Source organism: Myotis daubentonii, chromosome 8 (assembly GCF_963259705.1).
Source record: "Myotis daubentonii chromosome 8, mMyoDau2.1, whole genome shotgun sequence".
Classification (NCBI taxonomy): Eukaryota; Metazoa; Chordata; class Mammalia; order Chiroptera; family Vespertilionidae; genus Myotis; species Myotis daubentonii.
This window is the reverse complement of record NC_081847.1, coordinates 66334677-66346833: the sequence shown is the minus strand read 5'-3', so window position 1 is coordinate 66346833 and position 12157 is coordinate 66334677. Positions and strand designations below refer to the sequence as shown.

The 12157-nt window shown below is 45.3% G+C and overlaps 1 protein-coding gene across 3 annotated transcripts in view; it reads right to left on the bottom strand.

Annotated features, from left to right (window-relative positions):
- CHCHD6 (coiled-coil-helix-coiled-coil-helix domain containing 6) overlaps window positions 1-12157 on the bottom strand; it is a 221010-nt gene that overhangs the window by 156526 nt on the left and 52327 nt on the right. The window lies entirely within an intron of this gene.

Sequence of the window (12157 nt, the reverse complement as noted above, 5' to 3'; positions counted from 1 at the left end):
GAGCCATGGCAGCCGGGCATGGTGGGACATAAATGTTCGCAAGAGCCCACAATGATCCGCATTGGCCCCTACTCCATAGAGCTTGGGAGTGCCATGGGGGCAAAAGGGCTTTAATTTTTTTGTTTCAAAAACATCTAAGGATCTTAAAAAAAATTTAATGAACATGTATGACCTTTCAAAGTATGTATCCCTGCTGTACTTAAAATAATACAGTTACAAGCCCGGCTGGCATGGCTCAGTGGTTGAGTGTCGACCTATGAACCAGGAGATCACAGTTCGATTCCCAGGCAGGGCATATGCCCAGGTTGTGGGCTCGATCTCCAGTGTGGGGTGTGCAGGAGGCAGCTGATCAATGATTCTCTCTCATCATTGATGTTTCTGTATCTCTCTCCTTCTCCCTTCCTCTCTGAAATCAATAAAGATATATTTAAAATAAAATAATACAATTAGAAAAAAAGGTCCTAAGGTGGGCAATCAAAAGTCCCTGAAGTCCCACGGTACACCACATTTTCTAGCACAAATAAGTGGGAACAACAAACTGAAACAGAAAAGTCTGGGAGATTCTCTAGCTCAAACCAGAAACTCATAGTGTTTTCAGTATTTTAGGGAATCATCAACTTCCTGGGAAACTAAATGTCAAATGTGGGAGATTTTCCACAGGTCCATTTATTCCTGTGCTGCCGACAACCCTTCCCTCCCATACAGGCCCAACCTCCTCCGTATCACCATCACCGTCATTTCCATCACCTCCTAGTTTTCATCATCTCTCCTTAGAATTCACAGCTGAAGAAACAGGAACATGCTTTCCCCACTGAAACAACACCGAATTCTCCACATGGCCCTGTGGACAGCCATCTCTCTGTCCATCAGCTCAAAGATCTGAGTCCTCCTCTCTTCTGCACCCCCCAGAGCCTTGGGAAAAAGGGGCAACACTGGCACCCAGTCTCTCTCCTACTATCAGCTGACCAGATGCAGCTCATACATCTGAGCCTCTGGAAAACACTGAGACTTGGGCAAGGAACAGAGAAAATGCCTGGGGAGAAAAGTCCCTGGGAAGGCAGCTTTCACACTTCCCTGGCAGCCACACCCTAGGGCAGTGATGGCGAACCTTTTGAGCTCAGCGTGTCAGCATTTTGAAAAACCCTAACTTAACTCTGGTGCCGTGTCACATATGGAAATTTTTTGATATTTGCCACCATAGTAAAACAAAGATTTATATTTTTGATATTTATTTTATATATTTAAATGCCATTTAACAAAGAAAAATCAACCCAAAAAATGAGTTTATGTGTCACCTCTGACACGCATGTCATAGGTTCGCCATCACTGCTAGGGCTTCTGGCTCTACTTGCCGCCACCACCTCCTGGTTCTCACGGCTGCTGAGAGCCTAGGAGATGAGGAAAAGGCACCACATTCTACCTCAACTGGACTGAAAGGCTCAGAGTGGTTCCACATCAAAGGCTCCCAAGTACATGTGCAGTAGAGTCACCTCAACACAGCCGCTCTCTGTTAGGGCGACTAAGGCAGCAGGAGTCTGCCGTACCATTACTCCTATAAGAGCAAGGTCCTAACCCCTGGAGCATGATTCTGACCAAGACCTTCCCTGGAGTATACTGATGCCAGCCACACCACCTCACAAGCCCACTTTACTAGAGCTGGTCCATACTGTGTCAGAGGAGTATGACTCTCGTAAGAGTAAAACTTCTCTCTGAAAAATCACGTGTTATCCCAATAACGGTTCCCCAAGAAGATGACAAGACATTCTGCTAGAGACGCATAGGCACCTGCTGCGAGAAGGTGAGAGGTAGAGAAGTGGTGAACAGGCAATCTGAGGGGGAAGAAAAGATTCACTTCACTGGCGAGTGAGGAGTGCCACCTACATTCAACAGACAGGAAGGAGATAAAGTAGCGATTTCTCCTGTCCCCACACAAACCCACAGCTACCACTCAAGTCTACTGTAAGGTACTACCTGGGCTCTCATCTCATCTCTGCTTCCAGTACTTCTCCTACACACACACACACACACACACACACACACACACACACACACACACATGTTCTCTTAGCAAAAAGGCCTCTCTTGACATGAAACAGAAGGTTAATTAAACCATCCAGACTCCCCTAAAGAATGTTCTGTCTGGAAGAAAGAGAAAAGAGACCCACATTCAGGAGAGGAGCAGTAGGTCTGACGAAGACCTGGCTTGACTGTTGAACATTTGAGAGCTCTTATGCTGGTTTTAGCACTCACCATGTTAAACTGAGTACCATTATTTAACCTTCAGGGGACCCAAGTTACCTCACCTACATGATAAGATGACACCAAACAAAAAACCTACAATCTCTGCTTGAAAAAAAAATTTCCTTTCCAAAATGCCAACCCCCCACACCCCCAATCTTAAAATACTGAAATCCTGGAATTGAGTAGGATCTTCAAGGATTAACCATGATTTTCTGCCTCTGTGTTATGTCACTCCGGAAAACATTCTGAAGGGATGTGCAAATGTGCTATGCGCAATTCTTAAATCAGCCAAAAGAAAATTCTCCAGCTTCCTAAAATATGTGTTGAAAAAGAATGAAGATTCACTGAATGTTGAGTACATGTCAAGAGCTTTATATATGCTGTCTTATTTAATACTTTCAATGCCAGTGAGATGTGGATTGCTAAAGTCATTTTATGCAAGAGAAAATGGGTATAAAACAGAACCAATACCCTGACCTTATAAAGGGCAGAACTAGATTCACAGGCAGGTCCTCTAGTGCTTTAGGAATTCATTCACATGTCTTTACCATCAGGACCTCCTGGTGAGCAAGAAACACTGCAGGGATTTCCGGTGGTGGCCAGCCCAGAAGCAAGCTCAGACACTTAGGAGAATGAAACTACTCTCCCATCCTTGCCATGCTGCAGCCCTCTCCCTCAGGTTGAGCACATCTATCTTGTTGCTAAAAATGACTAGAAGAATATTTTCATGTATCTGACCAATTTTCCCAACACCATTTACTGAAGAGACTGTCTTGACTCCATTGTATGCTCTTGCCTCCCTTGTCAAGAATTGTTTTTTTAGTTCTTCTTTCTGTGAGTTCATTATTGTTGCATTCAAAAAGCCATCGATTTCTGCTACATTGCCAAATTCATTTATTAAGTCTAGTAGTTTTTTGATGGAGTCTTTAGGGTTTTCTATGTACAATATCATGTCGTCTGCGAATGACAGTTTTAATTCTTCTTTTCCAATTTTATTTCTTCTTCTTGTCTGATCGCTATGGCTAGCATTTCCAGTACTGTCAAACAGGAGTGGTGAAAGTGGGCATCCCTGTTCCTGTTCTTATGGGAAATGGTTTTAGTTTTTGCTCATTGAGTGTGATGTTGGCTGTAGGTCTGTCATATAAGGCTTTTATTATGTTGAGGTATAATCCCTCTATTCCCACTTTGCTGAGAGTTTTTATCAAGAAAGGGGGTTGGATTTTGTCAAATGCTTTTTCTGCATCAATTGATATGACTATATGATTTTTGTCTCTCAATTTGTTTATATGATATATCATATTTATTGATTTGTGGATATTCTACCATCCTTGCATCCCTGAAATAAATCCCACTTGGTCATGGTGTATGATCTTTCTAATGTAATGCTGGATCTGATTTGCTAGAATTTTGTTGAGGACTTTAGCATCTATGTTCATCAAGGATACTGGCCTGCAATTCTCTTTCTTTGTAGTGTCTTTATCTGATTTTAGGATTAGGGGATTGCTGGCTTCATAGAAAGAGCTTGAAGTGTTCCTTCCTCTTGAATTTTTTGGAATAGTCTGGGAGGATAGATTCTAGTTCTTCTTTGAATGTTTGGTAAAATTGGACAGATACATGCAAAAAAATTAAACTAGACCACCAACTTACACCATACACAAAAATAAACTCAAAATGGATAGAGGACATAAATGTAAGACAGGAAACCATAAAAATCTTGGAAGAATCCACAGGCAACAAAGTATCAGACATATGTCATAGCAATATCTTTATCGATACAGCTCCTAGGACAATAGAAACTAAGGAAAAAATAACAAATGGGACTACATCAAAATAAAAAGCTTCTGCAAAGCAAAAGAACCTACCAACAAAACAACAAGAGAGCCCACTGCATGAAAGAACATATTTGCCAATGTTATCTCCAATAAGGGTTTAATCTCCAAAATTTACAGTGAACTCATGCAACTTAACAAAAGATAAACAACCCAATAAAAAAAATGGGCAAAGGAACTACATAGACACTTTTCGAAAGAGGACATACAGAAGGCCAAGAGACATATGAAAACAAGCTCAAAGTCACTAATCATCCGAAAAATGCAGATCAAAACGACAATGCGGTACCATCTCACACCTGTCAGAATGGCTATCATCAACAAATCAACAAACGACAAGTGTTGGCAAGGATGCGGAGAAAAAGGAATCCTCCTTCACTGCTGGTGGGATTGCAGACTGGTGCAGCCACTGTGGAAAACATCTAGGTCTAAGTTGTATTTCAGCTCCAGGCCCAGAAAAGCAGCAAAACCAGACAAGCAATTCCGTGGCAAACATCAGGACCAGCTGCATTGACTAATGACTCTCTGCCCTGGCGCCAACCAATCAGTGGAGACCACGACCCTGAAAAGATACACCTGGAAAGCCAATAAATATTCTATTAAGATCCTCTCCTGGGACATCCCCTAAAATCCCCGCCCTTTAATCCCTAGAGTGCCAGGGAGCACTCCTCCTGTCTTTCGCCAAAAGTGCCCTGCCAGGAGCGCTCCTCCTGCAGTGTCACTATTAGATGCTAGTAGTTCACTCTTCATTGACAGATGGCACCTAAGTGCAGATTACTTATGATGCCGAATGTTTGTAGTTCTAAAATTGACCATTGGCATTTATCTGCCTAATTTTTTACAGGTACTACGATTTTATGAAGTTTACTCAGATTTTGTAGCCCTAAAGCTTCAAAATGGCGTCCAGTTCTAAGTCTGCTTTTATTAGTGACTAGGGGCCCGGTGCACGAAATTCGTGCACTGGGTGTGTGTGGGGGGGGGTGTCCCTCAGCCCAGCCTGCCCCCTCTCACATACTAGGAGCCCTCAGGCGTTGACCCCCATCACCCTCCAATCGCAAGATCGGCCCCTTGCCCAGGCCTGATGCCTCTGGCCTAGGCGTCCGGCCCGGGCAGCGGGGACCTGCAGTGGCAGCGGGGGGTGCCGCGATCGCGCGGGCTCCGCCCCTGCCCCTGCAGGACGCCTCTGGCTGAGGCGTCCGGCCCGGGCAGCGGGGACCCGCAGCTGCAGTGGCCCCACGATCGTGGGCTTCGCTTTAGGCCCAGGCAAGGGACCCCTAGCTCCTGGGACTGCCAGCTTCGACCGTGTCCAGCTCCCATCGCTGGCTCCACCCCTACTTCCTGCTATCACTGGCCAGGGCGGAAAAGGCACCTGATTCTCTGATCATGGCTGGGGGGCAGGGCAAAGGCGGCCCCAGGGCCGCCTTTGCCCTGCCCCCCAGCTCTTAGCTCCCCCCTGGGTTTCCGATCACTGTCAGTGGCAGGGGGCTTCTTCCTGCTTTCCCTTTCGCCTCCCTGCATTGTGCCTATATATGCAAATTAACCGCCATCTTGTTGGCAGTTAACTGCCAATCTTAGTTGGCAGTTAATTTGCATATAGCCCTGATTAGCCAATGAAAAGGGTAGCTCGTACGCCAATTACCATTTTTCTCTTTTATTAGTGTTGATGATATTGCTAAATATGTCAATTCTTGCTGTAAAGATGACGATTTTGTGGAAGATATTGAATATGTAACTTCATTTACTTGCGATTCATAATTTTTTCCCTAAAATGCTGTAAAATCAGGAAAAATACTTTGGCAATTTTAGCATAGTTCCTAGGATACTGGTTGGCACTCAAAGGGTTAAAGCCCTTAGGACCAAGGACCCTCCCAGAAGCACACCCAAACCTTTCCCCTTCCCCTTGTCTTTCCCCCACCCAGGTGCCTTACCTTTACCTCTCTCTCCCAAGCTCCAAGGGCCCTTCTTTTGCCTCTGTAACTTGTTTCCTGAGCCCATTTCTTCTACTGCTCACTTCCTCCTCTGTGACTTTCTAAATAAACTTTCTCTTACCTTTTGAGTCTTGCCTCTGAATTACTTTCTAGCCAGAACTCTAGTACTGAGGTTGCTGAACCAAGGTGTGGTTTGACCCCACAGGTCTAACACCTGGTGCTGTTCTAGCTGCCAACAGGAGGAAGTGGCACAAGGCTGGAAAAAAAAATGTGTTAACCCAAAAGTCTGCATCCTGGGAAAACACTCTTCAGAATAAAGAATAAAGACTTGGCTCTGCCAGTGTGGTTCAGTGGTTGAGCATTTGATTCCTAGTCAGGGCACATGCCTGGGTTGTGGACTCAATCCCCAGTGGGGAGGGAGGGGGGCATGCAGGATGCAGTTGATCAATGATTCTCTCTCATCATTGATGTTTCTAGCTCTCTCTCAATAAAAATGTATTTTTAAAAAAAATATGTAATTGGTGAAGGAAAATGAGGAGAGTTGGAGGGCTTGGTGAAAAGCTGAAGGGATTTAGAAGTACAAATTCATAGTTACAGAATAGTCATATAGATCAGGATGACCACCCCAATAGGGAATATAGTCAATAATATATATATATATATATATATATATATATATATATATATATATATATATATATAAAAGCCTATGCAACTGTTAAGAATGGTCAACCAAACGACTGGTCACTATGACGCACACTGACCACCAGGGGGAAGACGCTCAATGCAGGAGCTGCCCCCTGGTGGTTAATGCGCTCCCACAGCCAACTTCCTGCAGTCCTTCCCCCCCGCCCCCCCTGCCCCCCCACTCCCGCTGGCTGGCCCCGATAGGCTCTGATCGACCCCGATAGGGACTGGGCGAGATGGCCTCAATAGGCCCCCGATCACCAGCCAGGCCAAGGGACCCCACCCATGCACGAATTCATGCACCGGGCCTCTAGTACTGTAATAACTATGTATGGGGATAGGTGGGTACTAAATCCTAAATGAGCACATGAAAGAATACTCAACATTGGTAGCCATTAGAGAAATACAAATTAAAGCCACAAAGTACCATTACATATCTATTAGAATAATTGTTTTATATACTGACACTCTTATTTTAAATACTTTAAATAATTTTAAATACTGACAGTTCCAAGTGTGGCAAAGATATAGATACTGGGTCACTCCTACATTGCTGGTAAGAATGTAAAATGGTACAGCCACTTTGGAAAATAATTTGGCAGTATTTTATAAAGGTAAGCATACACTTATCAAATGATCCAGCAATCCCACTCCTGTGTATTTATCATTCAGAAATGAAAGTTAGGTTTACACAAAAAAACTGTACATGCATTTACATAGATTTCTTCGTTGTGATCACTGTACTATAACAGTGGATGGCAGGCATAATAATGGCCTGTCAAAGATGTCTACACCCCAATCCCTGGAGACTGTGAATGAGGTGAGATTATCCTGGATTATCCAGTGGGCCCATGTCACCACACGAGCCCTTAAAAGCACAGAACTTTTTCTAGCTGGTAGAAAAAGAAATCACAGATTCAAAGCATGAGAAGAACTAGACACTTGCTGCTGGTTTGAAAAAAGAAGAGCCAGGAGAAAGCATGGGAAGGAGCTGGATTCTGCCCACAGTCAGTATGAGTTTGGAAGCGGATTCTTCCCCAAGAGCCTCCAAGGAGAACCGCAGCCCTGGCTAACACCTTGATGTTAGTCCAGTGAGACTCTGAGCAGAGAACCCAGCTACACCATGTCAGACTTCAGACCTAAGGAGTTAAAAGAGGGTAAATTTATGTTGTTTCAAGGTATGAAGTGAGTGATAATTTGTTACAGCTGTAATAAAAAAACCAATACAGAGTAGGTTTCAAATGGGTGACTTGGAGACATTTGGTAATATCTGGAGACACCTTTGTGTGTCACACCTGGGGAAGTGCCACTGGCATTTAATGGGTAGAGGTCAGGGATGCTGTTAAACATCATATAATCCAGAAGACCCCCTCCCCCCCCCAACAAAGACATATCCAACCCAAAATGTCAATAGAGCTGAGATTGAGAAACCCATACTATGGTTATGCAAGATGACATCACTAGGGGAAGAGCACATGGGAATCTCTATACTATTTTTGAAACTTCTATGTGAGCCTACAACCGCTCCAAAATTTAAATTTTTAAAAACTATATAAACTCAGCCAGGAGCTCAGTTGGTTGGAATATCATTCCGTACACCAAAAGGTTGCAGGTTCAATTCCCGCTCAGGGCCCCTATGTAGGTTGCGGATTTGATTCCCCGTTGGGGCACGTATGGGAAGCAGCCGATCGATGTTTCTCTCTCACATCGATGTCTCTCTCTCTCTTAAGGTCACTTACAAATATATATCCCTGGATGAGGATTAAAAAAAAAACATTTAAGCATAATCTAAAGAACAACAGAGGATGCACAGCTTCTACAACATTAAAAGTAGGTTAAAAAAATTATAAGGTGCTTTGGGGAATCTTGGGCAAATAGATAAGCTAAGAAGACGAGTAAGTAGGTAGGAAAAATGTAAACACTAAGCAAGAGGAAGGACAATGGCAGCAGGAAGTCCCAGATAAGACTTTCCTCAGAATCCAATCAAGATGACAGGTCCAAGAGCGCCATACAGAGTGCAGAACCAGAGACGCCAACATGAAAGGGAGAAGCGGCAAGAGTTCAGATTAGACGGCCTCCTTCCTCAGTGAGCTGCAGAGCAGAGGTGTTTGCTGAGAATGAGGGATACCTGGATGGGGAGGGCTGTGAGAAGCTGCAGTGGGGAGTCAGGGAAGATCAGGTAGAGGCTCCTGCACGGGACGCAGTGGCTCCTGAGTTTTCTCCAGCAGCACTCCAGCTGTGGGCAGACCCCTAGTGAGTGCTGGAGAGAGGAGAGGTGAAACCTGACATGCTCCCTGGGTAAGAAAACAAATGATACCAGAGAGATGATGAACTGGGAGAACAGGGAAGTTTGAGAATGCAATGAAAGCAATGAGAAAGTTCCAGAGGAAAGAGAGAGCAAAAAGAGAAAGACGATGGTGGATCTGTGGTCTGGGAGATCGTTGTTCAAGAACTTAAAGGCAGAATAATCCAGGAGACGAGGGTGAAGCTGAGCTGGGTTTCTTATGTCAAATGAAGATAAGAATCACTGATGAGAAGAAAACCATGAGGCCAGGGGCTGTAAAGTGGATTCTTACCCATCCTGTTTGTGGTTAACACATCCACTGGCAATTCCAAAACCTGCAGGCAGCTTTCAAGACTCTTTTGTACGAAGCATGGTGTCTCCCAAGGGAGATCAAGAGAAAAATGAATCTATAGGGATCTGAAGAAGTTCAACTAGACTCTTAGTCTGTTTGGACTACTAAAACAAAAATGAAAAAAATAGACTGGGTAACTTATAAACAACAGATATTTATTTCTGAAATAAATAAATATCGAAGTCTCAGAAAAAATACATCCAGGGGCTTAGAAGTCCAGTGCCAACGAGGCACCTGCGGATGTGTCTGCTTCCTGGTTCGTAAACGGCACTCTCCTCACATGGGAGAAGGGCCAAGGGGCCATAGGCTTCACCCTCATGACAGAGTCACCTCTGTAAGTCCCCACCTCCAATGTCACCACACTGGAGATATAGTTTCCATATATGAATTTTGGGGAAGACACAAACATTTCGTCTATAGCACTCACCTACTCCTAAAAGTGCCCTGTTACTCTCTCTCTCTCCGAAAAGCACTGAATTACTTTTTCTGATTCAGTTCCTCAACAAAGAGGCCAAGATGGTATATTTGATTGCAGTGTGTACCAGAGAGGCTCCCCACCAACACTGGGGGCCAGCACACTGGACCACTGCCACAGCCTACACCCCTCACACAGCCAGCTAGCTTACAAATGATGGCTGCTGATCAAAAAAGGTGTATGTAGCTCCACACCGAGTATCTTCATGACTGAAAAACCATACCAAACAGGGTATGTGACTATTTTGAGAGGCAGGAAGTAGCAGGGGGTGGGACATCCAGCACAAGGACATCCACAGGGTTTCTTAAAAACGCAAGGTCTTTCTTACATACCTCGTTCAAAATGACAGTGAGTCTGCTCAGGAGTTCCCAGTGCCATACACAACATGATGTTACTGGGACGCCCAGGAGCAGCCACCTGAAGAGCATGGTTCCTGGAGCCCAAGGCCAGAAAAGAAGACTGCAGATTCGAAAAGGAAAATGCAGAACGGCGTCCATGAGAACTTTGAGAACAGAAGGTCAGAACCTTGCGGATGCAGACTGTGGCCCCAGGGGGTGCTAACTTTTCCTCCCTGTGGACTCCCTCCCACAGTGGGCGCACTCTCAGCTCTACAGAGCTAGAAAGGAGTAAAAAAAAAAAGAGTGAACATCCAAAGGTTGAGGATGGGGTTGTGGAGGGTGCCCACCAAACATTCCTGCTTCTAGTGAAGTGGCACAGTCAAGGTGACCCACCCTCCATTGCCAAGGGTGGGACCAGCTCAAGAATTTGAATCAATCCAGTGTGAAATGACACACTAGAAACTCTGGAGCTGAGTCCTGTCCCAGTGTCCTGCAAGGACTAAGTGCCTCCACCTGGATCCTGGTTTTAGCTCTCTCCTTTCAAGGCCTGCTTGTCCAGCTTTCCCTTGGCCTCTAGCTTCCCGATATCCTGCCAACATCCTTCCAATAAGCTCGTGTTCTTTTGCTTGAGTTAGCCAGAGCAGGCTTTTGTTTCTGGAAGAGAACTTAAAAAGCAGCATCGGATTGGAGTCAGAAATGGCTAAGTCTCCTTTCTCTCTAGAGAACATGACATCAGCCTATGCCTCACCCACCATCAATGGAAAGTGATGCCAGACAACTCACTATCAGAAGGCCAGAAGAGGCACTAACATCACCAGGGAAGTGGCTTTACTCAAGGACTAAGAGACAGAAGGGCCTGGCATTGCAGAAATGCAAGGGCGAGAACAGAGCACAACAAACAGGCAGCCCCTTCATTATTCAATTACTCACTCTGTAAATTGAGAATTAATGTTCACGGGTTCTGGTGAGTGACATAATTACAATTTAAAAGGGGCAATTAATCATCGGCTTGTTGTTCACTGCCTTGCCGGGAGTCTCTTGCTCCATGAACACCAGTAAAGCTACAAAAGGATTAAACACATAAATGAGTATGACCACCAAATTCCAGCCTTCTCTGGTCCCCTCTCCTTGCAACTCCCTTGACTAGGCTAAGGCACACTGGATCGCTACATCTGTTTCTCATTCCTGTGACATTCCTCCAACCTTCCCCGAGTCTCCACCTTCTGAACAGTGCCCTTCCCCTTCACGGCTGATGTAAACAACAGGGCTTCCTAAAGTTGTGCACTCCAAGGACAGAAAAAGACCTTGGGCCTCCAGCTCTCAGCTCTACAGGGCTAAAAAGGGGTAAAAGAAAAAAAAAAGAGTTGAGTGAGAAAAGCACAGGAAGGAGAAAAGAGCAACAGAGAGGCAGAAGGAGGGCAGACTGGAAAGATGGGTTCTCAGCATGGGCACCACGCCAATGTCAGGCTCTGAAAGCAGGGCAGGCCAGCACCTTCTCAGGACCAGCGACTTCTGTCTACTCAGTACCCCCTCTCTGGTTCGGACCCCTTCGCTGACGACCAGGTGCTCAATCAGACTCCAAGAATCCAGGCCTAGGCTAGAAGGGAGCAGACGCATTTCGGGTTTCTTCTAACAGGAAGACTGGAACAAAGAGTTCTCCCAAAGGATGTAAGTCCTGTTGGGGGGGGGGGGTGAGGGGGCCTTAAAAAGAAGACAACCTCAGGGATCTAGTTCCACTGTATAAAACTTGGGGCAGGAATGAGTATTTGTGTCTCCCTGCCACCAATGCCTCAGTCCAGATCAGTTACTGCTTCCAGTTCTGAGCTCAGAAATGGCCGTGCTAACCTGAGACTTCTCTGAGCAAGATCTCGGTCTCAGCTTTTGCACTGGCATCCCTAGAAAGTCCTTCCGCAGACACTGCACTAGCCACTCATGGCCATTCCCACAAGGCTGCTAATTCCCCAGTTTTGTGCGAGGTGGTAGCCTCTGATTGTAGGAAAGGCAAGCCCCTTTGCAAGCCTTG